General features: G+C 37.4%; 1 long non-coding RNA gene across 2 annotated transcripts in view; it reads left to right on the top strand.

Moving 5' to 3' along the window:
- LOC106843188 (uncharacterized) overlaps window positions 1-18,585 on the top strand; it is a 66,238-nt gene extending 47,653 nt beyond the window's left edge. Inside the window, exons 2-4 of one of the 2 annotated variants that reach the window (XR_011495362.1) lie at window positions 5,013-5,076; window positions 9,918-9,986; window positions 14,565-18,585. This is a non-coding gene — a long non-coding RNA (uncharacterized lncRNA). The remainder of the gene's footprint in view (window positions 1-5,012; window positions 5,077-9,917; window positions 9,987-14,564) is intronic. The other variant, XR_011495363.1, reaches the window with a different exon arrangement.
- Window positions 18,586-27,984: the final 9,399 nt, after the last annotated feature.

Raw genomic sequence — 27,984 nt, 5'->3', positions numbered from 1 at the left:
ACGTCTAAAAAATATTTTCACAGCAATATCTAGACTGTGTTTGATCAAACAACTGGGCACCATAATCTAGCCACATTGACACATAAAATTTATCATTACAATTGGGCTCAATAAAATATACTATTAACATTATTTCCAGCTGTTCCTTTGTACTTTTAAAAATAGGGATACTGGGAAATTTAAAATTGTGTATGTGGGTCACATTCATTGCTCAAATTAGATTTCTTTTGGACACAACTGCTCTAGACATTTATGAAAATAGATAGCAAGTTTCACAAAAAGAGAAATGCACAAGGTGCCATGGGAACATGGAAGAAAGACATGAACATCTTCTAGGTGCTACTGGGGAAGGCTTTGCAGAGATGGTGAGATCTCTGAAAGCACAAATTCTGGAGCCAGAGTGCCTAGGTTTGAGTCTGTGCTCTGCCAATTCACTAGATGTGTATAGTCCAGGGCAAGAAATTTAATGTCTCTGTGTCTTGTTTTTCTCATCTGTAAAATGGGGGTAGTTTTTTAAGCCTTCTGCATGGCATTTTGGTGAGAATTAATTTATTTTATACATGTAAGCATTTATTTATTTTTATTTTTATTTTTGCAGGAGAAGACTCACCCTTTGCTAACATCTGTTGCCAATCTTCCTCCTTTTTTCTCCCCCCAAAAAGCACCAGGGTGTAGTTGTGTATAGTTGTGAGTCCTTCTAGTTCTTCTATGTGAGCTGCTGCCACAGCATAGCCACTGACAGACAAGTGGTGCGGTTCCACTCCCGGGAATGGAACCTGGGCCACTGAAGCAGAGTATGCCGAACTCCAACTGCTAGGCCACCAGGGCTGGCTCTACATGTAAGCATTTAGAACAGTGCCTGACACAATGAATCTCAGTACATATTTAGTTAAAGAAGTTTGTGCTTGAGCAGAATCTGGACAGATGAGAGGTTGGACAGATCCCGAAGGACTTATTGAAAAGGGGTGAATTCTGGTGAAGGTGAAAGGAACGTCAAACGCTCTTCTTTGGTCTTCGCTTTCTGTCTTACCACAGGAAAATTAGCAGCAGGGTCTCGGTTAGTATGTTCTTACTATGTTCTATGACTAAGAGTTCAGCCAACTTGCATTGACTTTTTGCATCACATGGTGAATGGTATGGACTTGGCGTGATGCTTGGTATCCCTTTTGGTCCTCATTTTACTTGATCTCAGCAGCACTCAGCCACACTTTTCAAAACATTGGATTTTTAGCGTGATTGTCTCCTGGTTTTCTCCTATCTTCCTGGATGCTCCAACTTTGACTCCTTGGCACAATTAGTCTTCCTTTTGGTCAAGCTCAGTGCTTGTCTCTTTCTTCTTCTTATTCTATGCTGTCTCCCCAAAACATCCCACCCGCTTTTGCAAGACCTTAGTTACCACAGATACTGCACATGACCCATAAATTTGTGTCTACCTTCCAGGCTCTTCCACTGAGCTCCAGACCTGACTAATCAGATGCCTCCTTGATTACCTCCATCGTATGGCTCAGGGGCATCTCATATCAGCATGTCCTAAAATGTAGTCACCTGTCCCCCACCACATACGCCTTGTTCTTTTTGAGTGTTTTCAACTTTTATCTTACAAAGCCAGAAACTTATGAGTTATCCTTCATCCATCTCCTTTATTCTTCAAATCCAACCCAACATCTACTTACTAGTTTTACTTGACTTTATCCAAGGCTGCCATCAATTCTCACCGGGGTCACTGGACTAGATCTGTGCATCCTTTTTGACCCCCTCTTGATATCCACACAATAGACAGGCTGGTATTCTTAAATTTCAAATCTCATCCTATCATTACTCTATAAAAATATTCAATGGTTTCTCATGTTCATTGGATAAAGTTAAAAAATCCTTGTTTTAGAAAATCCAAGACAAGTAATTTCTGGACCCTAACTATCACTCCAGCCCCGTTTCACATCAGGCTTCTCTTCATTTAGCCACACACATCTTTTGTCATCTCCTTCGTCCAATCACGTCCTTCTGGCCATCGGACCTGTTTCTTCTGCCTGAACTCCCCTCCCGACATTCTCAGCATTATTTTCCTTCAGACAATTTACGATAATTGGGATTTATTCGTGTGATCCTTTGATTATTGCCTATATCCCCCGCTAAGTGCCAAGAAGTCTGAAAGGGTCTGTGTATTTCTTTTCCCTCCTATTGTATCTCTGTCCTAGCAACTGCTGGCATGTAACAGAAGCTTGACAGGTAAATTCATGGTCTCAATCAATGCTCATATCAACTCTGCCTCAGAGGTACTTTCATTCCTCAGTTTACATGTGAACCAGAGAGGTTCGGTTGGTTTATTGACATACCCGAGATTATAAAACTAGTGGGTGGAAGAACTTGGAAATGGAACCAGGTCATGCTGTTTTACTCTTTCACACTATATTTTGGATCTTCCTGTTTCTCACCTTGGGGAATGACAAGAATCATGTAACTATGCTCATCTCATTTTTTTTGTTACTTGATTATACTGGACATCTGAACTCTCAGTGATTGTACTTATTTCTGAACATTTTTGTTTTGGAAAAATAAACTGAGTAATTTTTAATGAAATGTGATTAAGAGAAAATGAGCTCTGAAGGTCCCATAACCAGGAGCTCTGTATATTCTTCATTAAGTGGAAGAGAAATATGGATTCAGGAAATTGAGAAAAATCTTCATTAATGAATAAAAAGATTGTTCCTGATGTGTGGTAAAACGAACAAATAAATTGAAGTGAATGAAAAGCAAGATGGTTTCATTTAAGTACGTAAATAGAGTCACACAATTTTAGCTTCTCTATTAGTAATAATGAGCATGACTTGTCTGATTATACACTTTTTATTAAGTTGGACCACATAAAATTGCTGATATTTTTGGCCACGAAACACATTTTCTCGTGTTTCAATTCCCTCATAAAGAGGTATTTTCCTATCTCTCCTCTGTGTCCCAGGAAACATTTCATTTCTCATCAGCCCTTTGAAAAGAGGTCAACTTTTGGTTGACTTTCCTAACTAGAATGTTGATTCACTTTTCTTCCCTCTTTCTATATGTGTATCCATCTTCCATCTGGAAGCTGTGGACTACTTAGAGGGAATCCACTATTTGATCAAGGGTAATGAGGCCTCATGTAATAAAAAGAATGGAGGAGTTTATGAGGCTCCAAAGACCTACTATACTTATAACTTCCTTTTAGAAAAAAGTGGCCTGAAGCAGTATCTTCCTGCACACTTTGAATATGACTCATGGCATTTACTCACATTGAATGGAAACAATGGAGACAATGAATTGAACCACATAATCAGAAGGTAAAGTTTATTAGGGAGAAGGAGATGAGAAATCATGTTGACCAAGAGAGATGACCTTAATGTTTGAATTTCCAGTCCCCAGTCTGTCTTTAAGAGGTTCTATTGCACTTTATTTCTCATCTATCAATATTCATGATATTTGCCTTATGTAGCCTTCTAATAAAATTATTTTTATTTGCCTGTGTCTGGGAAAACTATTTTCCTTGCCACCAAACAATCCATGACCAAGACAAGAATTAAATTGGATGATGTATGTGAGGTTTTTTTTTTCTTTTCTTTTGTAAACTATAAAGACAAATATGAGAAGCAGCTATTAAAAAAAATTCTTTCTCTTGTGAAACTTGGCTTTCAGAATGGAAATTTATTTCATATTGGCCAATTAGATTGGCTGTAAAAAAACAGTAGCCAAGCAGAGTAGATGTTGCTTCAATGAGGTGTGAAATGCATGTTGTTAGATGGGTTTTATCTTACACAATCAGCAAAAATGCACAAGGAGACATCATTGGTTTGTGATCCAGAGGCTTTTAGAAATCATTCAGATGGGTTTTTCTTTTTCTCTTCAGAAGGGATTAATCCAAGCTCCTGCTGTTTATGGACAACTAAAGAGATCACATCTGGCTACACTTCAAAATTTAGTTGTACAGCTATGAAACCAATTGGCCTAGACCTTAAGTCTCATTCCTTATGAAAATGTTTCATCCCTGTAGCCATATGAACAAGTGTTTTTACAAAAATTTTCCGCTGTGGCATACAGAACACACTGGAGAATATTACAAATGCATTTATTTTATTTGTTTCACAAACTGGTTCATTGGCCTTCTGAGGGGGTTATGCAAAAACGATTGAGCTGAACTTCAAGGGTAAAAATCTGAAATCAGAAGAATCGTCTTTCTCTTCTTTTTTTTGAACAGCAATTCTTCATAGCTCTCTAATATCTTACCTTTCTTTATCTAGGCATAAGGAGAACTGGGATTGACCTACATTTCCTTTTATAATGTTACTTTAGTTTACTTAAAGCAAATATCTTCAGCTTTTTCATGTGTTACCTGTGGTACCAGATGTCAGTAGAGTCTAGACCTATTTTGGAGCTTTCTCAAGGTAAATGAAGAGTGTAAAGATTACATGAAGAGTCTGTAAGAAGACAGTATCTCTGGTTTACAGCCCTAAGACAGTAGCTCTGAATTGGGAGCAAAGATTGTAGTGAGGGGTTGTGTTTCTTATCCCTGACAAGTCACATGTTGCATATAATGGGATGTAGATTTTTATGGTGATTAGAGAAGGACTGAACTAGGAGGCAGCAGTTTATTATGGGATAAAGGCATAAACCTTTATGAAGGTGCATTCCTTAAAGCTGAGCTGGAGACTTTGCAAAGCCCCTCACCGATGCTTGCAACCTTTCAGTGATTCTAGGATCAGTAAAGTGTATTCAGATTCTGAAGGCTTCACTGGATCTCTGTCTGCTCGCCATTGTTTCAAGACTTCATTAAGCACTGCTACCAATACGGGGGCACTAGTAGCAATGTCTATACCCTTTATATGTCTACTATGTACCAGTTACATGTTGGGCAAAATAGGATGAAATGATGCCATTTTTTCATATTTCAGGCACTATGTCAAAGCCTTACTGTGTAGTATTTAATAGTAATCATAAGCCCCCCCCCCCAACAAACCCTAAAAGATACTATTGATTGTATTTTACAGAAACAAAGGCTGGAGTTTAGAGAGGTGAACCTGCCTGCCCCTCTCCACAAACACCAATTATTAAGTAAGTGGAAGTTTCAGGACTCAAATCTAAGTTTATTTCATTCCAAATCTGGTACTCTTAAACTAATATAGTCTATGGCTTCCAAGCATCTTTTTTTTTTGCCTTCAAGGGAATAAAATTCTAGTTATACTGAGAAACCTGGTAGTAACCAATCAAGCAGGTTATGGTGGAAGAAAGCATAGACACTAGGAGAATGTGGGGGAGGAACCTAAGCTTGACTGAGGGCATGAGACATGACATCCTAGAGAAGGTGATTGTGCTGGATGAGTAAGAATCAGTCAACAGTGACAGAAGAAAACCATATTTCAGGCACCGGGAAAGACATGTACACTTGCTGGAAATGACATACTATTTTTGTGATGTTGGGACCCAGAGTGGAAATTGAGGAGTGATCTTGGTTGGGAATAGAGAGGAGGGTATGGACCTTGTATGGAACCATTATATAGCACCTTAAAGGATTGGATTTTATCCATAAATCAGTAGGAGGACTTTGAAGATTTCATGAATAAGAGTAATACGATCATATTTGAATTCTGAAAACGTCTCTTTGGAGGTTGTGTGGAAATTAGGTTTGAAGTGACCAAGACCGGTGGCAGAGAAACCAAATTTTGCTGTTAAAAAGTAATCTATGCAAGAAGAGATGAGTCTCCAAATAAAATAGTGATAATGTGGATGAAGAGGAAGAGAAGATTTGAGGGATGTTTGTGAACAGAATTTACTGATTTGGTAATTGGATTGAATGTGAAGAGGAGATGAATAAAGATGAAAAATACCCTCAAGAATGGTTGCTAATTTTCTGTGTTGGCTGACTGTTTCATCAAAGGAGTGGTAACAGAGCAGGAATAGGTTACTGGGAAAATGACACTCTACAGACACTCAGATGGGGAGGTTTAGAGTTGTACAAATCGTCCTGGAGCCCAGCAGTGAGGTCCAAGCCAAAACTAAAGTTAGGCTTTTGGAACTCATTGGCATAAAGGTGATGATTCAAGTCATTAAAGAGGATGAGATATTTTAGGGACAGTGTGAAGAAAAAGAAAGAAGAAGATGAGTAGAGGAAGCACCAGCATTTAAAAGATGGGTAGAGGAAGAGGAGCCTGAGAAAAGTAACGAGAAGGAAAAGCTAGGTAGGTAGAAAGCAATCCATGGCTGAGCGTAGTTAATAAAAAAAAGAGAGATGAGAACTTCTAAAAGGGGTATGTGGGGAACAGCTTCAAATTCTACAGAGAAGTGAGAAAAGGCTGAAATGTATCCTCTGAATTTAGCAAAAGGGTGAATATTGAGATAACATTTCTCTTCAGTTTAGTGGGAACTTTTATTCCTCACTCTCCTCACTGGGATAGTGCTCACTGTGATTAGAGATGGGCTAGGGAGAGAGCTCTTACTTGGGGTTTATGCATCACTCTGATATCCACAAAGAGGTAGCATGGTAGAAAAGAATTTCTTTTGACTCTTTGAAGTAAAATTACTGAAAGCAATCTTATATAATTTCTCTAGTTGTGCACCCAATGCATTAAAAGCATACTGTGAGACTGTTGTAGGAATAAGGGGGTATCCTTTCCACCTTCAGAGTCTCTTTGAGTATGTATAATCTATGCAGCAAATGTTGAATGAAGAATCTCTATTTTCAATATCAGAAGCTGTGGGGGTCCAAATTATGTGGCTTTGTAGATTAGTTTTAAGAATATTACTTCTACCAATCAGGTCAAGTGAGAATTGTGCTCTTATGCCTTGTGACACTGGGCAATTGATCAGAAATAAAAGCTTTCAATGGTTGAGCTTGAACACAGTCTCATGCTTTCTGGGTGATCTTGGCCAAGTTATTTAATTGCTTTTAGTTCCAATCTCATCATAGGTGAAGTGGGATTGATGATATCTATCTTGTAAGGTTTTTAATAAGTATTTAAGGAGATGATGCACATTAAGCATTTAGAACTGTTCTTTGCACGTAACCATTGCTCAATAAATGTTAATCACTATTATTTCTATTCTAATCTCTAAAGTTAACTTTTCTTCTCTGCTTTGGGACTCATCCTTGATTGGCGTTTCAGGCCTTGCTCCTACCCCTTGCCGCACCCCACTTTCCTTAGAGTCCTCAATCTTTTTTCTCTTCTACTCTTTCTTTCCTTTCTTTCTCATTTTCTCCCTCCCACCCTCCCTCCCTCCCTTCATTCTTTCCTTCCTTCCTCCCTCCCTTTCCTTCCTTCTTTCCTTTCCTTCCTTCCTTCCTTTCTTTATCTCTTTCCTTCTTTCTTTCCGTCTTACTTTTTAAAAAAAATTTTTTCTTGCCATCACTCATGTCCAGAGGTCAATTACTTTAAACAAATCAACATTTTCCTTTGGATCCTAATGCGTATTTAGTGAAACTTGAATTTATTTCTTTCATTTTCATGACCAACTCTTCCAATAATTAGTCTACATTCACTCTCATTTTTCCATGATCTGTTTTGTTTGTACACTTTGAAATGGAATCTTAGCCTCCTGAAACTGCTTATGGAAGGTCATTGGTGACCTTTTAAAGTCCTCAACCTTTTGGGCTATTCAGCTGCATGTGATTCTGTTGAGAACCCCTTGCTTGAAAAATCTCTTACTCTTCCTTTTTGTCCCCACAACATCCTCAATTTTTTCCTCATTGGCACTTCTGTTCCCTCCCACATCCCAGTCATTGGAGTTTCTCAAGGATTAGTCTTTAGCTTTGTCGTCTCTTTTATACACTAATTTCTTCACAGAGTTTTATCTACCTAGAGTTTTCACCATAACCTTGATGATGAAAAATATGACATCTACATCTGTGCTCTGAGTTTTTAGCTTGTACTTAATCTCCATGTTTCCAAATGCCTAGAACCACTGCTTTATTCTCATTCTTCGGCAGGTAAGCTCAGCTTTCATCTGTTTCTTGGGCTTTACCATTTTCCAGCCAATAAGGCCTTTTCATTATCTCTATTTCTTTTAGACTGTAACATTTGGATTAGCATTTGCCTTAAACTGTGTGAAAACACTATTCTCCAGTAGCTTGTATGTACTTTGAGGACAGCACTCAGATTTATATTTCCTGTGTGAAACTTAAATACTTGATGATTAATTACTGTCGACTTTTTAAAAAATGTCAGTGTTGTAGATGAAAAACAAGACCCAGGTAAATATCAGAGTTGAAATAGTTTTTATACCCTAGAGTGGTGTAATACATATTTGGGAATTTGTATTTATTGCCAAGAAAAGTCTGATTAATAATATTAAGAGACATAATTAGAATATGAGATTTAAGTGTTAAGAATTGAGGGTCATGTAAAACAAACATACTAAACAAACGTTTTTTCCTCTTTTTTAAAAAATTATTTGGCACTGGTACTTACTCTCATTTAATATGTTTCTCCATAACCCTGGTTAAGAAGTGAATAGAAAAATTTTTTTCTGGAACATTAAAATGGGATATTTAGCAAACGTTTTATAACTCACAATTTGGAGAATGCAATTAATTCTGAAGACAATTACTTTCATTAAAATCCACTAGAATTTGATTTGTGCAGTTAGTTAGAAAACAGTCCAGGGATGGCAAATTTTGTGTTGAAGAAATATTGTGTTTTCTGCAAGCAATGCTTTCCTAAACTTTCATGCTTCTGATTTAAAAATCCAAACTAAATATCACATAAGTTGTAGATTCACTAATAAAAATGAAAAAATAAAAAAAAACCAAAACAAACTCCTTGACACAAATCCACACATAAAGGAAGCAATTTTTCATTGATTTGAACAAAAGGACTATTTCCTTTATTCCTACCTTGTATACCTAGGTCAGTCTCAGAAAGTACATAGCTTTGTTCATGAATTGTCTAGTTGAGAAATGACTAAGATTCTATTCTGGACAGAGTCACTGGAAAGCCTTTGGTGGTGGTCAAATAATAATTATGATACTATTTGGGGCTATATGTCGGAATATTGAAAGCTCACTTTGAATTCTTTTTCACATCTGAGTCACAGCAAAGTCCCTACAAATGTCTTTTATTTTTGCACTGCAATTTTTTTTATCACAATTCAAAGGGGAATTTCGATCAGAAAATATAAAAAATTGTTTAATAATGAGAAAAATTGAAGTCAGAAAAAGGGAAAAATAAGAAACTAATAAAATCTTGCAGGAATTTTTCCAGCTGAGAGATGAGGGCCAAATGTGGGTGAATCACAACTGAGAAAATTGGACAATGCCAGTATTTTATTTTAGTCTATCCAAAAGAAATATATCTCCAAGATGGCACATTTCAAGCCCTAGATATCAGCTTTATTTGACATGCTGCTATTGTGATTTCATTTATTTGCTTTTATTTTATCAAACAGATATGCATTAAATACTAACTACGTGATTAAGTACAATGATTGGTGCCACCAGTAAAGCATGTGATGAAATTACAGTCTTTACTCTTGCTAAGTTCTCATTTATCCTCACCCAGGCCTTACCCAAGATGGAAAGCATTTGCAGCACTCACAAAATATGGACTTCATACTTTGGGAATTGTGGGATTCATGGAGGTTGTAGGATTGGGAAAATGTGTTTCCAGGTTTTGAACCCATTTTATTTCCTTTGTTGCCTCTACTTTACCGGAAACAGCAAGGAATTCAAGACTAAGAGGTAGAACTTCAAAAGCCTGAAACTTATTTTAAATAGCTCAAGTTCCCCTGGACAAGGGGAGGATGACCACTGTGACCTCCAGTTGTGTGGGTGTGAGGTCTGCTACTAAGACTATGCTTAATGATTTGGTGGTAAATGTTTAAGTGGTAGCTGAGATTTGGAAGATGCGAGACTCAAAAGAAAGTAGGCATAACCCTGTTTTAATATTTTTCCCCTAATCTAGTGAATGACCTGGATTTGCCCCTTTCAATTGGTGGAGTACCCTTTAACTACAGAAGAAGTGGATTTATAGGTAGGTCTGTTCTTTTCAAGAAGAAAATTTTATTCCAGTTGTGCTTTTCTCTATATTCTGTTTCCTTTCTCTCTTTCGCCCTCATTTATATTGTTATACTCTGTGTACTTTCAAAAATCTATGCCTTTTCCTTATAAAAAATTTTAAAACTTAGAGGTTTACAAATCAGAACAAAAATAAACAACAGGATGGTTTCTCCTTTTATAGTTAGGATTATGAAAATATAGAGGACAATGACTTGGTTGGAAGTAGATTGATCTTATGAAGCTAGGGCTGGGAAGAGCAGAAAAGAAGAGAATTTGCATGTCATTTTTATATGACATATAAAGTCAAGGTTATTCCCATAAGGGCTTGTTAGTCCTGAAGGACATTTTCTGCATAGCGAGGAAACTCAGTACTCTATAACTGGTAACCTCCAAGGGTGAGTCTCTAGACCACTTCTACTCTTCTAGGCTTCTCTGAGCCAGTGTAAGTTACAATCAGAGGGGAATTTCCTTATTTGAAGTCTCGTCACTTCACTCACTTTCTAAGTAGAAATGGGAGAACCCAGAAAAGTTTTGAAAAAAATTTTAGTTCTTCCTGGCAATTACACTTTTTTTTTTCTGTACGTCATTTGGATCTGAGGAACTCTTATTACCTTAGGGACAAATATGAAACAGTTCTCTGGAAAAATGAACTCGATTTTGGGTCAACATTTGGAGAATACTCCTTTTTTTTGCTCTAGCAGCTCCAGAATAAAATGTATGTTCAATATAACTGAGGAGAAAGACTGCAAATGTCACTTTTTATTTATGTGTGTCTCTTTGAATAAGAATAATGAAGGTAAAATTTGAGTAACTAAGAGTATAAAATTGACATTTCAATTTTCAAGTTTCTTAATACTTCAATTTTCTTAGTGCTTAAAAAAAAGTGTATACTGTGGACAGCCATCTAGAAATTTACTTCGAATTTCCACTGATTTTCTTACATAGAAACAGATACCATCATATTCCATTTCTGAAATGTGAAAAAAGGAAGTCACAAAGAACAAATGCTTCATGGGTCATTGATTATAGGACTCAAGAAGATTGTGTGTAGTGAGTGTGTAGGTGGGTGTGTAAGAATGAATGAGAGAGAGAGAGAGAGAGAGAGAGAGAGAAAGAGATGTTTGAAGGAGAAGAAAGGAGAGTGTTTGATAAATAAAAAGTCCATTTCTATACTTAAACAAGCTTTAGCCTAAAATAATGCCAAGTAGAAAAAAATGGCTCTAAAAGTATACTAAGGAGAAAGGGTTTGGTGGGATAAGATATTTTCCACAGTAATTTAAAAATTCTATACTAAGGAGAAAGGGTTTGGTGGGATAAGATATTTTCCACAGTAATTTAAAAATTCTATAGCTATGTTTTTATTTTCTAAGGTACATGAGTAGATTCTGGTCACCAACTTTTAACTCTATTTATTATTTAATTTTGATTTTTGTGCTTTTCTTCATCTGTCAAGATGATCACATTGTTACTAAAAAGGACTCATTAAAATTAATATAATTATTTGTAATAATATTGTATCAATGAATTAGAACAGAATCTTCCTCTAAAATGTTGTAAAGTAGTGAAATTAAATCTATTCAAACATCTTGCCATAAAATAAAAAACAGAGTGGCTAAAGGGACTGTGCCAAGATAGACATATTTAAAATTTGAAACTATTCTCTTCATATGGAAATATGTATTAATACTTTTGTTTTCATATAGGAAAATCAATTTCCCAGAATAAATTTGTTTCTGTTTTTTAAAATATTAACTATTAAGGCATGATACTGCTTTTATTTCTGATGCTCACAGATATGTAACAGAGTAATAAACACAGGCATAACTTTTCTCTTTTCTTGGTTCAACTCTTGAGTAAAAAAATTTGTTTCAGGGGCTAGCCAGGTAGCATAGTGGCTAAGTTTGCATGCCCTGCTTCGGGGGCCCAGGGTTCGTGGGTTTGGATGCTGGGCGTGGACCTACACACAGCTCATCAAACCATGTTGTGGTGGCATCCCACATACAAAATAGAGGAAGATTAGCACAGATGTTAGCTCAAGAACAATCTTTCTCAAGCAAAAAGAGGAAGATTGGCAACAGATGTTAGCTCAGGGCCAATCTTCCTCACTAAAAAAAAAAATTTGTTTCATGTTGACTGATTGCTCATTGATCCCAGCATATTTATAGACCTAGCATGAATTTTGAGGCTTTGAAATGTTTTCCAATGTAATCCAACATAAATAGCAAGCTTAATTCTGAGTCCCTTGATGTTTGGTATTGACATACAGTGCAATGTTTAGTCCATAGCAGATACCTAATAAATATTTGTGGAAAGAATAACATTTTCAAATTGACTATTCTGGAAGGATTGTTAGCTTTAATTTGCTCCATGAAAATAGACTACTCTTCTAAACTTATACACTGTTTTGCAACTTTCTGCTATAAGGCATAGCTAAACCTAAGCCTCTTAAGTAGAGATGTACCTGAACCAATCCATCACCAATTCTACAAAAATGATTTAAAAATTGCCCAAGGATTATTCCTCTGGATAAGTATATCATGTATTAGTTGGCACTCAAATTAAATAGTAATTTACAAGTAAAAATGGAACTTTACCAAAGTATACAAGGTTAAAAGTGAAAACAAGATACCTAAGCTTACTACACATGAATGTTGTTGAATTGGGATTGTAGACAAGCTACTGTGCTGTCAATGTACTTGTCAAGGTCAGGTCTGATTAACTGCCAACATCATGATCAGTGCACCTAGACTGCTGATTAGATGGATGTATCCACCACCCACCCCACAAAACACTTGTGGGCACCAGGAGCCCCAGACACGTATTAGAGAAGAGGCTGATAACTTTCAGGGAAGCAACTGGATTTCCATATTTCAGTCTATTCCTACATAGAGACAAAGTTTGTGATGAATAAAGACTTAATATTCACAAAAATCCAAATAATTCCAATATTCCATTTAAAACATACTTTCTAGATTATGAAAATGAACAGCTTTTCCTGGAACATAAATTACCTACTGTTTCAAGGCAGGTAAATAATCAAATGTCTTAGAGATGCAAGATTAGACCTCCTGGGGTCCTTTTTGCTCTTAATTGATGGGTCCAGGTCTTGTCTACTATGGAATGCTCCTAATCTTCTTGCAGGTTATAGAATTTAAAGAGATTATAAATATCACTCATTCTTTAAATTGTTCACCAAACATTGAGAGCCTCAATAGGTTTCTCTTAGAGGTAGAGAAATAAAAAAGACAGAAATAGGCTGTCTTCATGGGATGAGCAAGAAAAAGTTCCTGTACACTAAACATTGTTAAGAAGGAAAAGCTTAAGGCACTATTATTAGATGTAAAAACTGTAAGGAACAAATAAGGAAAGCAGAAGTACACAGCATGCTGATTTCTCTTGGGTCCTTTTTAAAGCTTTTCCATCCCACTTTCAGGGGACGTCACTGACCACAGTCCCACCCCCAGGCTGGGCTTAGGGCCCATCTCTGTCCTCTTCCGGTGCTATGTGCCCATGTTTGTATTTCTTTCATTGTCTTCATCATGTTGTTAGAAATTATCTCTTCATTTGTTTTTTTTTTCTATTAATGAGTCATATACTTCATGAGGGCAGTGACAGATATATTCATCTTTCACCCCAATCACTAAGAATTTAATTGAATGAGTAGGTAGGTCAATTGATTTGCTGGAGATGGAATTTTTGGGATGAGGCATGATGAAGAAGAAAAGCTTCACTTTTAGGGGGACAGGAAAACTAAATTCTACACTTAGGCTGCCACTAACAAGCTTGTTGTGGGAACTGAAAAGAAAGAAAGACTTGACATGAACTTGTGTGGCTGCTTTGGGCACTGAGTGGCAGGAGATGCTTTGGGCACCCTGCATCCCTTCTTGGCCCACCTCTTATTTCAGCCACAGCTTCCATGGGCATTCACTGGGAGTTCAGACTCATCTCCTGTGGGCAACTGTGTCCTGTTTTCCTGAGAATTGGCTCAGGAAAGTGCAGTCTGGAAGTGGCAGGGATTTCTGTCCCTGGGAGCAATCCTTAACCAAGGATGATGGGAAGCTGTTGGAGAAATGATTCAGCCTCCTGTTCTTTATGGGGACGATTTCGCAAGAGTTTTGGTTGTCTTTTCAGAGGGCCTGGCATAAATAAACCCTCCTTTATGATAACACAGCCTTATATTTCCTTTCCTCTTTCTCTTCTCGTTCTTTCACTTCCTCATTCCTGCTTCCTGGGATCTCATCCAAAATACACCACCTGCACCCAGGTCCAGGTCTGTGTCTTAGGCTCCATTATCAGCGAGACTCAAACCAAGACACTAGCATAAGTGGTAGAGTTCTTAGTAACATTAGTAACTTCATGTGACCAGTACTTTTCTGCTCCAGGTTTCCGCATAATGCCCTATACAATTTCCCTAACAGGCTGCGTGCACTTCCTTATTTATGGTTATGTCCAGCCAAGGACAACTTGACTGATATTTTTTTGTCTTAGAATATTTCCTCTATTTGCTATATAAGGTTTATGTAATTTTGGTATTTGTCTCATTCATTGACAGGGAACCCTGAACTGGAAACATGCATAAACCCACGTAACAGCCTAAGAAACAAACTTACCCAGCTCTGCTTGGGAACTTTTTTAATGCTCAACTGTAAGTTGCAAGATTTCCAGAATCCTCAAGAAGAAGAAGAAGCGTGAGCTGAGTATTTCCAAGAGCCTCAGCCTTCTGGAGTTACCCTGTGCTTTCAAATACAAATTCAATAACTGAGTCTCTCTTGAACAAATTCAATACAGGATGCAGTCAATCTAATACCCTTTCTCTGATTTCTCAAGGTAGGGAAGGGAAGGCGAATGGGTACAAGATGCTCATGTAGTCTCCCATTTTTCCATGCCTCCCAATATCCATTACTCTGGATCTACTATCCTGCTATACTTGTGTCCGGCCTACACCAGTCCATTCAAAGCCACTAACAGTCACCTCTCCTCTCTGCCTTTGTGCATCACCAGCCCAGAGCTGCTATGGAGAAGTTACCTATCTGAAGGCTTGGTGATAGTGGCAAGGAATTACAGCAAGAACCAGGAAACAGTGTAAATTAGAATAAATGAATCATCTTTTCTCAAGTTCATTGGCTGTTACTGCTCTAGAGGACTCTCATCTTTTGATGCTTCTTTTTTGGCTCCTGGCCTGCTGCCATTTTTTGTGGGTCTGCTCTCTTACTCCAGAATCTTATTTTCCCCTCCTCTTTCTTCCCAGCAGCCAAATTCACCTCCCACTCATTTCAAAGAAAACCTTTTTTTAAAATGGATATTATTACTGCATGTGGAATTTTCTGATAATTTGTTAAATGGAACAATTTAGCTTTCTTTTTTTCAACCTTCTGATTCCAGACTCTGCCCCAGACATTGCCTTTTAAAGTCCCAATAATACGTTCTCTCAAACAAAATGCTACTTTGCGATGTACATTTAGCAATCCAAGAATTGGTAGAAACTTTGAAAATCACGGATTTTCTTTAACTGTTTCAAGATAAAATTCTCAGGTGGTCTCAAGTTCAAAATATTACTCATGTCTCCCCAACTAGGGGCTTTTGGTAAAGGAAGCAAGACAGCAGGGCAGCAGCAGACTTCTTTACTCCTCCTCAAAATAGAAAATCCAAGGGTCAGATGTACTCCACCTGCCCCTCCCCCATAGCCAAATCTAGCTCAGATTGCCTGATTTGGGGTGTGGTGCCATTGAAAGCCATTCTGTGTCTCTGAAAGATGTCTTGGGATCATTATCCTGGGAAGGGACCAAAACTGAGAGCAAACTGGGAAATTATTAGGGTCAGAAAAAGAGTTTTTAATTTATACAAACTTTACCAAAATATCTGTCTTTGAGTTGGGCTTAGGATGCTTCATTAAGTGCCCTCCTGGTGCTACATTATGAAGCCAATATAGTTTTCCTAAAATTCTGCAAGCCAGACTCTAGCTTCTAAGGGCGGGTGGGGTGGGAAAAGCAGGGAGCTGATGGTGCTAATTCGATAGTGTTATTCAGATCTTCAGATTCTTTCTCTGAATACTTTTCCAGCCCCATTCTCTTTCTCTCCCATTTCTGAGACTCCAATGACATATAAGTTAGATATTTTGTTATCTTTCCACAGGTCCCTGACATTCTGTTCATTTTTGACCCCAGTCAATTTGCTCTCTGTTTTCAGATTGGGAAACTCTTCTACCTTCAAGTTCACTGATTCTTTACTCTATCCTCTCCATTCTGCCGTTAAGACCATCCATTATTTTTTTTTGTTTCCATTGCTGTATTTTTTAATTCTAAAATTTCCATTTGATTCCTCTTTACGTTTTGTAGGTCTTTGCTGAGATTTTCTATTTTTTCATTTATTTCAAGCATATTCATAATTCCTTGTTGAAGCATTTTGATGATTGCTGTTTTAAAATTGTCAGATATTTCTAACTTTTGTGTCATGTTGGTCTTGGTGTTTGTTGATTATCTTTTCCTGTTCATGTTGACATTTTCCCAGGTCCTGGTAGGATGAGTGATTTTTGATGGAAACCTGGATATTTTGGGTATTGTATTATGAGATTCCAGATCTTATTTAAATCTTCTGTTATAGCAGACCTCCTCTCACTCGGGTCTGGTGAGTGAAGTGGGGCATGGCCTCATGCCTTCCAGGTGAGGGTGGAAGTCCATATTCTCCATTGACACCTGGAGGGAGGTGTTCCTCATTACTGCTGGATAGGGGTGTGGATGGGAGTTCAGGCTTTTTCCTAGGTCTCTGCTGATACTTCCCTTGCTTGGATGGGCAGGAGTGCCTCATTACTGCTCCTCACATGGCCTCCATAACCACCATGAGAAAAGAATGTCCTCCTTACCACTAGACAGTGATAAAGGAATGTCCTCCTTATCACTAGATGGATTCCTCTAATATCACTTGGTGGGGAGAGGGAGGCACGGGATTGTAAGTACAGCCTCTCCACTGACACCACAGGGATGGGGGTGGGCCTGGCATAGTAAAAATCCTGGCTCCCATTTGGGCCTTCTCTGATCCCACTGTTGTGGAAGGGTTGGAGTGCCTCATTACAGGCTTGCAAGGGTAGAAGTCTTGGTACCCCACTTGGCCTTTGTTGGTAGGAGTAGGATTGATGGAGGTTTGACCATGATGTTTAGCTAAAGTACAATAATTATCTTCTAAAAGTTTTCTGTCTTGATAGGATGCTCCTTTTGGATCATGGGAGAAGGATTTACTTTGGGCTCTTTTTTTTTTTTTTTGATTCTAATTGGTGTTTCTGGGTTGCTGCCTTCTCCAAAAAGCAGTCTGGAATATATGCAACAAAGAAAACCCCAGAAACGAAAAACAAAAACCTAGATAATTCACCGCTGTGTCTTTCCATGGGTTCCCAGGTCTCTAGCCTAGCCAGTCTTATTTCTTCTCTCCACATTTCAGAGTCTTCTTATGTTTGTTTTATATATAATGTCCTGGGTTATTTTTAGCTGGAATTAGCAGAAGGAATAGGGAAAAGTAAGTCTACTCCTTTTTTCCAGAAGTGGAACTCTCTCTGTTGTCTTTTAAGATGGAGTAGCTTTGAGGCCTTGCCTAGAACTTCCCTATCCAGACAACATTTGGGGTTTTAGAGACTTAGAAGCTCTCACTAGACTCTCTCACTGTCTGTTGCCTGCTTTAGGCATAACCATGAACCTCTCAGAGGGAGTCTAGATGCAAAAGAGGTTTGCCTTGTCCTGCCCAGGTTCCCCCATTCTGCCCCTGTATTATTATGTATACATCTTTTCATGTACTTCTAGGTTCTTCCCAGTTCTAGTCTATCTTTTCACTGTATTAAACAATTGAATGAAAATTCTCTACAGTCTGGAGAATGAGTGCCAAAAGAGAGAAAAATAAGTTCAATTATGCTATAATTTGACATACTCTAACATTTGTTCAAGTCAAACTTAAATTCATCATATAGTGATTTCATTTCTAAGTGTTTATTTGAATTTTACAAAACAACTATTTTCTCAAAAGAAAAAGTTTTGATTTTCTTTATATGAGAACTGTTGTGTATGTGCTATATTACTGAATAGTAGAGAAAGACTAAATAATGTTAAGATAATAGAATAAATAAAAAAAAGCTCAGCTTGCATACTGTCTCTGTCTTAGAAAATTGCTTGTATAATTACTTTTAATTCCAAATACCTCAATATTCACCATCATTACCGTTTTTTTCCTGGCACTGAAAGTCAAGAAAGTTCAGACAGAAAGAATGTGAAATAGAATCGTTACTAATGCAGAAATTGTGTTTAACCCCAGAACCCTGATATCAATTAAACTAATATTATGGCTTCATGATTTTCTTTCAAAAATAATTTCCTTCCTGGGGCTGGCCCCGTGGCCGAGTGGTTAAGTTCGCGCGCTCCGCTGCAGGCGGCCCAGTGTTTCGTCGGTTCGAATCCTGGGCGCGGACATGGCACTGCTCGTCAGACCACGCTGAGGCGGCGTCCCACATGCCACAACTAGAGGAACCCACAACGAAGAATACACAACTATGTACCGGGGGGCTACACAACTATGTACCGGGGGGCTTTGGGGAGAAAAAGGAAAAAATAAAATCTTTAAAAAAAAAAAAAAATAATAATTTCCTTCCTCTAAACTGTCCTTGGCAAGCTACTTCTTGCTACCAGCCATATCTCAAGGGATGTGTACTGACTGGAAATTTTGAGCATCTATAAAAGTGTTCATTGAATTTTTGAATAATTGGATTAAACACCAACAATAAGGAATCATCATTTTCATGTTTGTTGAGCAATTGCTCCTAGTTTAACCACAAAATTGGGCTGCAGAATTCAGAAGAAAGAGCAAAGTATAGAAAATTGTTTTCATGAATAACACGTTCATATATGCTAAAAAACAAATAAACCAACCAATCAACCAAACAAATTTCAACTAAAGGCAAACTGAACATGAAAATAATATTAGAACAAGTCCAATATACCTGCAGGAAAAAAAATCATAACAACGATGAGTGTCAAACACTGTTCTTTTCTGAAAGTTTATGTCCACCTTTTCTTTTTCTTTCTGCAACTTTCCCCCCTTTAAACTTAGGATGGCTCAAACGGAAGAGGGATGATATCAGTTTTCACTTTTCCTTCACTTATAAAGGAAACCTGAGAGTGGGGAAAGATCTTCAGGGTTCATATCCTCCAATTGCCTGTCCAATGAGGAAAGCCCTTCTCAAGTTCCTGTGTGTCTAAACTAGAGCAGGGTCAGAGGACTGCTCCCACTTTGATGCATACCACTTTTTTGTTAGCTTCAGTTGTTGGAAAGTCTTTCCTCATATTGAGCTGAATCATTTTTCTATGTTCTAGTTTGGTCGTAGGGAGCAATTCCAGGCTCTCTTCCATAGGATGGGCTTTACATACTTTTTTCTTTTGTAGGTTAAATATTCCCAGGTTCTTCAGCTAGTCCATATTGACAGCCCTTCTAGACATTTATCATTGTAATAACCCTCTTCCTTTAATGTTCCTTATGTTACAAATGAACCTACTAAAATGTGATGATAAAGATGATTTAAGAAAATTTCAGTTCAGGGAATAGTTATCAAGCCATGTATAATGTGCCAGACACTCTGTTGGGCCCTGGGGTTATGTCAGTGAACACGATCATCTGTCCTCCTGAAGATCACAGTTAGCAAAGATAGACATTCAATGAGTAATTACAACTGTGATGAATGTTATGGAAGCAGTTGTCAAGTTGTTGAAAGCAAGGGAGATTTAATTAATCCTGGAGAATCATGGAAGGCCTCTATGATGAAGAGATGTTTAAGTGAAGACTTGAAGCATGAGTAGAAATTAGCCAGGAAAGCTGAGGTTCAGGCAGTGGAAGTGGTTTATGAGGAAGACTTGGAGTTGAGAGGTGTCCCAAAATCCAAGGGGAGAAAGTGTCTAATAAGAGGATTCTAAGTTCTCGTATCAGTGAAGAGAGTCCTCAGTGGCTGCCACCACTAGATAAAGGGGACCTCAGCTCTTCAGAAAGGAGCAAACCTTTGATTCTCTTCTTTCTGTGTCTTGTTATCTAGCTTTCATACTGTTTCCTCTACTGATTTACACCATAGTTTTAATAACTGTCCTGGTTATGAGAACATGTTATCTCAAAAATAAATGCTTTAAAGGTTTCACTTTTGGAAAAGATGCTCAAGGCACACGACCTCTCCTCTTCATACTTAAATATATTTTAGTACCACAGTGGCCGATAAAGACCAAAAAGTGTTCAATGGATTTTGCAACAAGGAATTTATTGGTGACATTACAAAGATCCCTTAGTGGCTTAGTGGGAAAAGAAGGCAAATTCCAGTGGATTGGGGAGCGAATAAGAGGTGTTCTCTAGCGAATGCAGAGAATGTAGACACTCTAAAGAATCTTAGCTATAGAGAGAAAAGGAGAGATAGAGTAAGTACCTAGAGGAAAAGAGGAATAAGGAATGCCAATTTTTTTTGAGAGGAGAAACTATGGCAAGCTGAAATATTACTGGAAGGGCACTACTATTTAGGAAAACGTAAGAAATATAGGAAAAAGAAGTTTCCCCAAAGGATGTCTCATCTATGACCTTTGGTTGTTTCCAGTTTTATTTGGAAGGCAAATTTAGCACGTAAGTAACAACTAGGATATCTTATAATAAAGAACCTAGTTGTATGATGAAAAATAAAAAAAAGGAAAAGAAAATAAAGTAATACATATCGAGGTGACAATACATTTAAAAGGTGGTAGATAGCCTAGAGATCAACTTGGGCTGGAGATTTAGAAATAGAAAAGATTTTGAGGCTTGCCTCCTTGACTTTCAAACAATCTAGTTTTAGGTAAGTTATGCAGCTTTTCCGAACCTCTGCTTTCTGTCTATATAAAGGGGATCATAATACTGAGCTCAATTTTTTTTGTGTTTGTAAAGAAGAGAGAGTTCTTGTAAAGCTCCTACTATGGTTAATGTACAATAAATGATAGTTCATATAAGAATTTAACAGAATATGGACCTTAAAGGACAGAGAGACCATTACTCTATCAGGCTGTACATGTCATAGGTATTCTCTAGAAAAACTTGGGAGAAAGAAGAAAGGAGAAGCGAAATGCACATTGTGAGCAAATATATGAAGCTAAAAGAACATTTGTGAAGGCAGATGATGACAAACTAGATGGGTCTACAGATGATGCAGCAAAATTTCACTGTGTTCATGATGTTGGGAAAATCTGGGAGATCAAGTACTTGAAAGCTAACTCATAAACTGTCATTCATGATATGCGTTAATTATATTATCTAATAGGTACAAATAATAATGATACATAAGTGATAGGTCTTAATTATATTATGTCAGAACAGGTACAAATCTCAGTCCAAAATAAACCAATGTGTAGGAAACATAATTTTATTCTTCTACATATCAACTAAGTTTTTCTTTGAATCTTCCATTCCTCAGGACATCAGACATTAAAACTGTCTCTCTTTTTCCTGGCTTGTGTCTATGTTCCAGGGATATTTATGTAATTTCAAGGTGTTTTATGATCTGTGTTATCCCTGAGTCATCTACCCACACAGATATTAGCTGTTTGGTCTTTGCTCACTGATCCATGTAGTAAACCATTGGGACAACTCTCATTCTTGTCCACCTAGGGCTGCATGTCCAATGGGTCTCTCTACTACTTTCATGCCAGGCTTGAGAACTGGGGCATCATTCTATTGCTTCCATCCTATTCTCTGGCATGAGACTTTCCCTGGAACATATCTATGGCCCCATTTGCCTTGACGCCTAATCTCTTACCTTATCACTTCTATGGGTTTATGACCTAAGAAGAGGGACAAATATGCACATTTGTTCTCTTTCTCCTAAACCACATCACTGTCTTGCCTCCTCACATGGAAAGCAGAGTCAATAGTGTCTTTCTCTAAGCCACCATACTAAGTCTTTCTTCTGCTGTCTCCCAGCCAAGGAGATTATTTCTATAGTCTTCAGGGAAAACCCCTCCTTATATAAATCTTGACTGTTTCCCCCAGATTCATTTTTGCCCTGGAAATAACTCCTTTATGGGTTTAGGATTTTGGAAAATATAAACCAGAGACTTATAGGAAGTTTCTGTTTTCCACCCCACCCTGTCACAATCACATCCTCAGGAAGTAACTCAGAATACACTATTTGCCTGAATTGGGTGTGCAGGTGGGAAAGGGAAAGTGGAAACTTTAGGGAAAAATCCATTCATATTTTAACATCCTGTGATAATGACAATATATTGCATCACCTTACAATTTGCTGCACAAATTGTAAATTGATAGAGACCCTATGTTGGTTGTTTCTATTTGGCCAGCCTTCTTCAGCAGTGCACTTCAGCACATTTTTATTCATCTGCATTTTTCATCCACATTGTTTGGAAAAAAATTCTGTAAAAATTCCTTTAGCTCAACTGATGAAAATTCAGATTAGTTGGCAGAAATGTTAGTGTCTGGCAATCACAATTATGAGACCATAGTGGCAGCATTTTAAGATGGTTATATGGGTTTTACAGCTCATTTTGTAAAGGAGGTGACCACAATCCAGACTTTCTTCTCTTGGAAGAGCCCTGAAAAGTCAATATTGATTTTTGCCCAAGGTTTCTTGGTCACTTCCCAAGGGCGTAAAATTACTTTCGGTGGTTTTATGCTAAGTAGTATAGCACATACTATTTTTACTTAAAATTTTATTCTATATAAAAATCAATTAACAGGTTGGTAGATTTTCGCTTTTATTCAGTGCCTTCACAGAAATAAATCCCTGCTCTGTGTTATGTAGAATTGACAAAATATCAAGATGAGTTCCATTTGAATGCAGACTTTCTAATCTAAGGAGTGTTATATGGAGTTGTAATTGCTTTCATTCCCTAGGCAATTTCTCTGCTAGATAATCTCTCCACATTGAGCTTAAGATAGTTTAGCATTCCCCAGAGATACCTGCAGGGTATGATGTTCTAACATCAACATTTTCAATGACACAGTACAACATAATTGGAGATTGGTAACGTGATGTCTCATGGCATGAATATTCAATATTGCTTTTCTAAATTCCAAATAAATATTTGGTTCTAGGCTTTGGATGTAGTGCTACAGAGAGGAATTCATAGTTGAGAGTAGTACAACTCTTCTGGAGAGTTTCTAAAGAATCTTGCGACCTATGCTAATTGTCAAAGGTCAAGTGTGAAGGCAGCTGTAGACTTCTTGTTGCCCATGGTAACGACAGAGATGTTGCTAAAATATACTTCTGTTCAAAGTGTGTATGATGTTATTCTTTAACAATTGATGTCTCAGGGCCATCTGGCATTTCGTGGCTAGGCACTGCACCAGCACCATATGGTGACATGCCAGGGGCAGGAAACTGTGGTTTATTTCATCGTGCTTTGCTAACAAAGGCTCAGATGTCAGTAACTGCTTGACATTCCTGAAAGTGTCCCCTATTGGAGGGTCCACACTTAGGCAATGAAATAATGAAAGTGTTGAGCAATGAAGTTATGTGTATGTGTGTGTGTGCAATAGATGGAGTCACTCCAGGGAAATGTGAAGGTCTGGTTTTGTTTCTGGAGCAGTTAAATTGTAGAGTGGTGTGACTGCCAGCAAACCACTGCTTGAACTGAGTGAAGTAATGCAAGCAGACAAACATTTTAAAAGGTTGCGATTTCATTTCTCTGTTTTCTTCCTGACTCAGACACGTGATGTATAAAAATGAGGGAGGCCTCTTGAATTCTACCTCCGAGTATGTCTGATGTTAGTCCTGCAAGTAGGACACAATCACCAAGGATAACACACCAGGAATACTCATGTCAGGAAGTATTAGAAAATTCTAAGAGGCAATGACTTTCAAAACCACTTAACCTAGAATGTCTCTCAAGGTGTTAGTTGTTTGAATGTCTGCAGTAGCATTCGTAATGATCAAAATCCTTGCTACATTTGGGCCAGAACTTCATAGAATGGCCAACTACAGATCTTACTGTACAATTATCTTTAAAGTCAGACTGATAGATCTAAATTTCAGGAATCAGAGAGAACAGGATGAATTTGGATCCTGACATCCAATAAATCTGCATGGGGACAAATTACTAAACCCACTTGAATATCAGTTTCATTATAAAGACAGTAATACCTTTATTAAAGCATTGTTTTAAAGATTAGTTGAGAAAAAAACATGAAATTACCTGACAGAGGTTTAGGACTCAATAACTTTTAGGTGAATCTATTTAGGTGATTTTTCAATTGCTTAAAAAAATCCCCATTTCTAATACTTTTTAACCAATATAGACTCTTAATGGAGCTTAGAGTAAAAGGAGTATGCCTTTCTACCTGGTTTTTAATTTTATTTTGCAAGAAATGAATGTCATTTTTTTTCCAGGTTTCTAGTATGATAGAAAGGATAAATGTTTCAGATTTGTGAGTATGTTTTCCATTTCTTGTTTCAGCCTCTTAGATGGGTGTCTGTTACAGGAGAGAAGAAGTTGCAAGAAAACAGTAGTGAGTCAGCTCTATTCTCAGCAGAGTAGAGAGAGCACGAATTGCCTAACAAGGTGTAGACTTTGAATAATGTTGCCTTTGAGACTCGTTCATTTGTGGGAACACATTGGCCAGTCTCACTTGGCATCAACAATCATCTGCCACTGTCATTTTTCAACCTTATCTTTGGTCTACATGGACATAGCCAAACTTCATTTCCCAGAAACCTCTCTAGGTCACTTGGCATTGTTTTACTTTGTGCAAGAAAGAAGTTGGCCATCTGAGCACTTACTTTTGAAATACTTTCAATCCTAGATGACTGAAGAATCACAAATTTTTATGCTTAGAAACCATCTTATCATTTGAACACTTAATCATTCGTTTATTCATGCATTCATGTGTCCATTTATTTGTGCATTCATAAATCCATGCATTCAAGAAATAGGTGAAATGCTAGGCACAGGTAAGGAATTGGGCTAGATCACTTGTTCTGGGCAATTCACCTGGGCAAATGTTCAATATGCCCATCGTGATTATGGGAGTCCTAGTTATTACTAGGGTTCTCCAGAGATAGAGAATCAATATGTATATATGTATAAACATATACAAATAAATAATGAGATTCATTATAAGGACGTGGCTCATGCAGCTATGGAGTCTCAGAAGTCCCAAGATCTGCAGTTGGCAGGCCCAAGACCCAAGAAGAGCTGATGTTTCAGTTCCAGTCTGAAGGCAGGAAAAGATCGATGTTCTGGCTCAAGGCAGTCAGGCAGGAGGAGTTCTCACTTATTGGTAGGAGGGCCACCCTTTTTGTTCTATTTGGGCCTTCAGCTGATTGGATGAGGCCCAACCTCCTTAGAAGGGCAATCTGCTTAACTCAGTCTACCAATTCAAGTGTTAATCTCATTCAGAAATACCCCCATGGACACACCCAGAGTAATATTTGACCAAATGTCTGGGTATCCAGTGGCACAGTCAAGTTGACATACAAAATTAATCACCATACAGTTTTACTGTTGAAATAACACAAGATAGAACTCAATGAAAAATCATATTATAAATTAAAACTTGCCTTTAGAATTTTTATTTTACAGAGTTTAATAATTCCTCTTTGGAATGTCTGTCATTTCCTCACAGCTCTAGGACTTATTTTAAGTTTTCCTCAAAATTCCAAGTGCTCCTACAAGTTATTGACTAGTAATATCCTGCTTTAGAATGCTCCTAAAGTTTGTGTATTTAACTGATATTAAAATATTCCAATATAAATCCAGCCCTAGGAAAGAACAAATGTTGTTTCAATTTTCTTAAATTTATCAACATTTTTGAGGACTATAATATATGAGAACATTGTTTTACATGATGTATGTCCTCAATAGATATTTCAAACTTGCCCGTGTGCAGAATTTCCACTGGGATGGACATCTCTATTCAGTTGCCATAACATGACTCCCACACTAAGAAAGTTCCTTGGATTTTATCTACTTTTAAATGGGTTTATAAAAAAGAGATCCCTTGCCCTTGTGTAGAGAGAAAAGAGGAATAAACATATTTAACATCCTACACAAAAGTGTGAGCATAAAATGAACTCTATGCATCCTGATTCTAATTGAAAATCTTTCTCATTTTTTCATGGTTGCATCACGTGTAATCGGATTTAATCAGAGGTTACCATTAAAAGTGAAGTTTTGGCTCAACCTGCTTGCTCTCTCCAACTCTCTGTCTCCTCCTTTCAGGCCTTCTGGGTTTCATTCTCTCACTGTTAAATTCAAGGTCCCCACATGGGCCCTTGCTTCAAGCCAGGGGACTGTGGCTCTGGGGTTTGGGATCATTCATCCTCAGAATACAGTGATATCTTAAGATTGGATTACATGACTGTGACTTCACTTGAATAGTGCTTTAAATGAGAATTTATGTTAACTCATATGCTCTTTCATCTATGCTCTAAATGGCCTGCACCCAATTAACAGTGACAAATTTAAAGTAAGAAGAAAAAGATTGTTAAAAATTTGCTTTGTGTTTAGATAAGCAAAGAACCATACTCAAATAAATAACCTTTTTCTTTTAAAATCCTTTTCTCCAAGGCTAGCCTTAAATATAGCTAGAATAGTTAGCTGTCATATATATGACATCACTTAGAGTGATGCAAAACCCATGTGCCACCTAATACATTCTTCCTATGTTTTGACCTGTTAATAATAACAAACACTTATGTGGTACTCACCATGTGCCAAGCACTGTTCTCCACTGCTCTTACACCAGAAAACTCTGGTATCCTGGGATAAACCCTCAACTCTCATACAGTGCCACCCACACCACCCACACGCTCTATTCTCCAAATAAAGTTTTTGCATTATCCTTTCTCTAATGAACTACTTTCCTTGGTATGTTATCTACCATTCTAAATCTCACCAGAAGACACAAGTTCTATTCTGGAATAGTCTGTTCTAAAACAAGTCTTCTTCAAATCTCATTAAAGAACTCCTTCTACCCTTTATGCTTTAGTCCAGTTAACACTTAATTTATGAACTTTTCATTTCAATTGTTAGAAATCTTATACTCTTGTTTTAGGCCTCTAGGACATGAGCACTAGAATTCCTTCATAAATAATATTTCATTTTCCCATAAGCCAGGCATCTAATGGCTTATAGCTAGTTGAATTTTATTTTGAGGGCTGGATTACAGACAAATCATTTTTAGTTAAGATTCAACTTGTTTAGAATAAAAAATTAATCCCATGAAATCAGATATTAGATTAAAGTGGTTTTTAGGGGCCAGCCCCATGGCCTAGTGGTTAAGTTTGGCACACTCTGCTTTAGTGGCCCAGGTTCAGTTCCAGTGTGGACTTACATGACTCGTCAGCAGCCAAGCTGTGGTGGCGACCCACACACAAAATAGAGGAAGATTGGCATAGATGTTTGCTCAGGGTGAATCTTCCACAGCAGAAAAAACAGTTTTTTAGAACATTTTATTATAATTACAAGATGATTGAACTTAAATTCAGAAACTGAAAGGAAAGTTTTTTTTATTTAAATGGAACATTTATTGTAAATGAGACAATTAAAAGATTACATTGTGTAAACAATCAGAAATTCCAACTATAAGTAACAACATACATTGGAAATTCTTCCAGTGGTGATTTTTAGACAATAATTTCCTGGAATAGATATATATTACAGAGGTAATTAGTTGCAGGTTTCTAAAGTTCTAAAAAGAATCCATTTAATCTCTATCTCTAGAGTGTCATAAAGTAGAATGTATTCATACCCAGCTTATCTCACTAAGTGGACTGCTTAATTTGAAGGAGATAGAATATAATTCAGTAACTGCATTGACTGGAAAGGTTTAATATCTTTGACATTTGAAATGGCATTGGGCTTGTACTTTTTACAACATTTATGATTTTCCTTTTGATTTTACAGCACTACTCGTGTAGGTTTAGTTTATTTCTCATATTAGCTCTCTGGAATTGAGAGATGAGAAGAGGCCTGGAAAACTCC

Source organism: Equus asinus, chromosome 18 (genome assembly GCF_041296235.1).
Source record: "Equus asinus isolate D_3611 breed Donkey chromosome 18, EquAss-T2T_v2, whole genome shotgun sequence".
Classification (NCBI taxonomy): domain Eukaryota; kingdom Metazoa; phylum Chordata; class Mammalia; order Perissodactyla; family Equidae; genus Equus; species Equus asinus.
This window is presented reverse-complemented; position numbering and strand designations above follow the sequence as displayed.